The sequence below is a fragment of the Lepus europaeus genome (assembly GCF_033115175.1).
Source record: "Lepus europaeus isolate LE1 chromosome 23 unlocalized genomic scaffold, mLepTim1.pri SUPER_23_unloc_1, whole genome shotgun sequence".
In the NCBI taxonomy this organism is placed as follows: domain Eukaryota; kingdom Metazoa; phylum Chordata; class Mammalia; order Lagomorpha; family Leporidae; genus Lepus; species Lepus europaeus.
Genome location: NW_026909015.1, coordinates 28,138 through 32,567, shown reverse-complemented (window position 1 = coordinate 32,567; position 4,430 = coordinate 28,138). Strand labels below are relative to the sequence as shown.

The 4,430-nt window shown below is 46.4% G+C and overlaps 1 pseudogene; it reads left to right on the top strand.

Moving 5' to 3' along the window:
- Positions 1 to 553: 553 nt before the first annotated feature.
- Positions 554 to 2,375, top strand: LOC133754357 (ADP-ribosylation factor-like protein 6-interacting protein 6; annotated as a pseudogene).
- The last annotated feature ends 2,055 nt before the right edge of the window (positions 2,376 to 4,430 follow it).

The window sequence follows — 4,430 nt, the reverse complement described above, 5'->3', positions numbered from 1 at the left end:
ATCAGTGCGTGGAACTTTCCCTAGGCTAGATCATTTGCAGGACTATAAAACAAGTCTCAACAAATAAAAAAAATAAATCATGCCATGTATCTTTCCTGATCACAATTGAATGAAGCTGAAAATTAACAACTTAAGGAACTGTGAAAAATACTCAGGGTGTGGGAGTAAGCAGTCCAGCCTTAGCGGTGGCTGGGTCAGGATGCCGGCCCCTGTGCGCCTGGAGTGGGAGGCGGAGGGGAGAGGGGAGGTGGGCTAGCAGAGAGGAGGAGTCCAGAGCAGTGGAGCTCTGCACGCCACGGCGATGAACGCGCTGAGTCGCTGGGAGGGAAGTTATGCGTGGGGAGAAACGCGCCAAAGGGAGAGCGGGATGGGTTCCCGAGGCACCGCGATGACGCCGGGCCGCTAACTGCGGGTTAGGAGAGCGGACTGGGGAGCAGTGAGCATAGGGAGCGGGGGAAGCACACAGGCTCATGAATGTGTGTTGGAGGGGCCTGGGCGAGCTTTAGGACCCGGTGTAGACCGTGGGACTGCAGGGGCCTGCGCTAGCCTGGGGATGGCGCGACGGTGGCCGGGACTAAGCACGTTGGGGAGACGCAACCCGGCCGACTGGCCTCGGCCTGCCTGTCCCTGCGCGCTTTCCTGCGCCCGCTCTCGCCTGCCGCCCCAGAATCCGTCCGTGCTCCTGGGGCGTCCAGCCTCTCCCGTGAGCCCACTGCTCCCTCTGGGCCCCGCCGCCCACCCTCCGCACCCCTGCGCGCCTGGGCCGGGTGGTGGAGGCCTCAGGAGCGCCCTGCCGCTGATTGGCTGTTGCGGTCGCGGGGCGGGGCCAGTGAGAGACATTGGACCTTGGCGGTTTTCTTTTTTTTTTTTTTAAACTTTTATTTAATGAATATAAATTTCCAAAGTACAGCTTATGGATTACAATGGCTTCCCCCACCATAACTTCCCTCCCACCTGCAACCCTCCCCTTTCCCGCTCCCTCTCCCCTTCCATTCACGTCAAGATTCATTTTCAATTCTCTTTATATACAAAAGATCAGTTTAGTATATATTAGGTAAAGATTTCAACAGTTTGCCCCCACATAGCAACACAAAGTGAAGAAATACTGTTGGAGTACTAGTTATAGCATTAAATAACAGTGTACAGCACATTAAAGAGATCCTACATGATATTTTTAAAAAATTGATTACTTTTGTATGCAATTTCCAATTTAACACCAGGTTTCTTTTTTATTTTCAATTATCTTTATATACAGAAGATCGATTCAGTATATGCTAAGTAAAGATTTCATCAGTTTGCACCCACACAGACACACAGTGTAAAAATACTGTTTCAGTACTAGTTATAGCATCACTTCACATTGGACAACACATTAAGGACAGATCCCACATGAGACATAAGTACACAGTGACTCCTGTTGATTTAACAATTTGACACTCTTGTTCATGGCGTCAGTAATCTCCCTAGGCTGTAGTCATGAGTTGTCAAGGCTATGGAAGCCTTTAGGGTTCGCCAACTTTGATCTTATTCTGATAGGGTCATAGTCAAAGTGGAAGTTCTCTCCTCCCTTCAGAGAAAGGTACCTCCTTCTTTGATGGCCCCATTCTTTCCACTGGGATCTCACATGCAGAGATCTTTCATTTAGGACCTCGGCGGTTTTCGCCATCTTTCCCACCCTGTCTTTTGTGGAGAGCGGGAGGTGTTCGGCTCCACGCCGCTGCCCGCCTCCGTACCCCAGTGCCCTTCGGGGCCCGCAGTACCCTGCCTTCTCTCAGGGGGACATTTGGGGTGAAGGCAAAGTCGACGACGAGGAGGGATGCAACCAATTGGCCCGTGACTTGTGGGCAGAGTTCTGGGCTGGGCCATCGTCAGAGTCCAAGAGAGGTTGTCTGTTCCCGCCAGTTGGAGCTGGGTCGCCGGTGCTGCTGGAGAAGCCCATGGCATCTTCCCGGCTGCTGCGGGAAGCTGACCCCTGGCTCGGCAGTGGCCGGTCAGGTCCTTTCTCTTCTGTGTTTGCCATTCTCCTCGCCTTTCTGCTCCCCATTGTCTACCTGGTCGTTAAAGAGTTGCATGCTGAGAATTTGAAAAATGAAGATGGCGTAGACACTGGGCTGTTAGGATTCTGGACTCTGTTTATACTATCCCTAACTGCTGGATTCTCCTGTTGCAGCTTTTCTTGGACAGTGACTTATTTTGATTCTTTTGAACCAGGAATGTTTCCTACTCCTCTTCCACCTGCCAGGTTCAAGAAACTGACTGGACACTCCTTCCACATGGGCTATAGCATGACAATTTTGAATGGCATTGTGGCTGTTCTTACTGTAGCATGGTGCCTCATGTCAATCCACACTGGAGCAATACTGCTGGCAAAATAGAGTCTAAATTCTTTTGTAATAACAGGAAGAACATCATTGCCTACTCAGAAGACTGAGAAACCTTAAGTTCATTATATGGTTCATCTGTGTGTCATTATGGAAGAACTTTTCAAGCATCATTCTAGAGGCTAGATCTTGGGAGTATATGACTATTAAGTCTCAAGTACTTTCTTAAAAGTATAAGGTGTTTACCTCATCTTTTTACTTTTGCACGTTTAGTTCTTTTATTTATTTATTTTTATTTTTGACAGGTAGAGTGGACAGTGAGAGAGAGAGAGAGAGAGAGACAGAGAGAAAGGTCTTCCTTTGCCGTTGGTTCACCCTCCAATGGCCAGCGTGGCCGGCGCACTGTGGCTGGCAAATAGAAATCAAATTTGAAAACTTGGGGCCGGCACTGTGGCGTAGTGGGTGAAGCTGCCACCTAAGTGCCAGCATCCCATATGGGCACCAGTTCAAGTCCCGGCTGCTCCACTTCCAACCCAGCTCTCTGCTATGGCCTGGGAAAGCAGTGGAGGATGGCCCAAATACTTGGGTCCCTGTACCAACATGGGAGACCTGGAAGAAGCTCCTGACTCCTGGCTTCGGATCAGCTCAGCTGTGGCCGTTTGTGGCCATTTCAGGAATGAACCAGCGATGGAAGACCTCTCTCTCTGCCTCTGCCTCTGCCTCTCCCTTTCTGTATCTCTGCCTTCCAAATAAATGAATAAATCTATAAAAAATAAACTAAAAAAATTTGAAAACTTGAATACCAGCCAATGCCTAATTTCCACTGTATATAGTACATTTTTGCTAAGAGTACTGATTTTACTGTGTAATAGAGAAAGAATTATTTCTTATATATACATTACATTAGGAGAGTAAGCAATACATACCACACAACATTTTATAGAACTCACTTTTAGGAAAGAATATTTAGTTTTTGATACTCATATAATCAAAGAAGGTGCATGTGTATTTTTATGGGAGATACTTCCTTGTGTCTTTTTTAAACATATTTTCCTACCACATATTTATGTTTTTAAATTATTACATTTAGACAGTTATAAACATTATTTCCTAACTGGTGTAACCTACTACTTGCCATTTTTACTATAGCAAAATTTTTAATGTGATTTTTTATTTTTTTAATTTTTTTTAAACTTTTATTTAATGAATATAAATTTCCAGTGTACAGCTTATGGATTACAGTGGCTTCCCCCTCCCATAACTTCCCTCCCACCCGCAACCCTCCCCTCTCCCGCTCCCTCTCCCCTTCCATTTGCATCAAGATTCATTTTCAATTCTCTTTATATACAGAAGATCAATTTAGTATAAAGGTTTCAACAGTTTGCACTCACATAGACACACAAAGTGAAACATACTGTTTGAGTACTAGTTATAGCATCAAATCAAAATGTAGAGCACATTAAGGACAGAGATCCCACATGAGGAGCAAGTGCACAGTGGCTCCTGTTGTTGACCCAACAAATTGACACTCTAGTGTATGGCGCCAGTAACCATCCTAGGCTGTTGTCATGAGTTGCCAAGGCTATGGAAGCCTTCCAAGTTTGCTGACAGGGTGAGGATAGTAACCAATGATCCTAAGAGTGGCATTTATCAGGTTTGAACAATTATACAGCATTAAGTGGGGAAGAGGACCATCAGTACACACCAGTTGGGAGTAGAGCCATTGGTGGTAGAGGTTATGATTACAAAGGAATGAGGCCCAAGTACGCTAGACAGGGTCTAGAACAAAGGACAGAGTCATTATTAGAGGAGCTAAGAAAGGTGCTGTCTAAGCTACAATTAAGTTTTCTGATTGAGAGGCAAATAGAACCTGATAGAAGGGGCTTGATAATAATCTGGTGGGCTTTAGGCCTTGTAAGTGAAGAGGCCCAGACCTATCTATCTCTTCACATGGGGTATATCCTAAGGGAGGTGTGAACCTCCTAGGGGAAGGCACTCTGTTGACTTTCATTACTTGGCTGGCCTGGGAGGAGAGCTGGCCAGGTAAAGGCAGGTGGCATCTCTAACAAGAAATTTACAGTTCTGCCTGCAATGTTGCTGACCCTACTT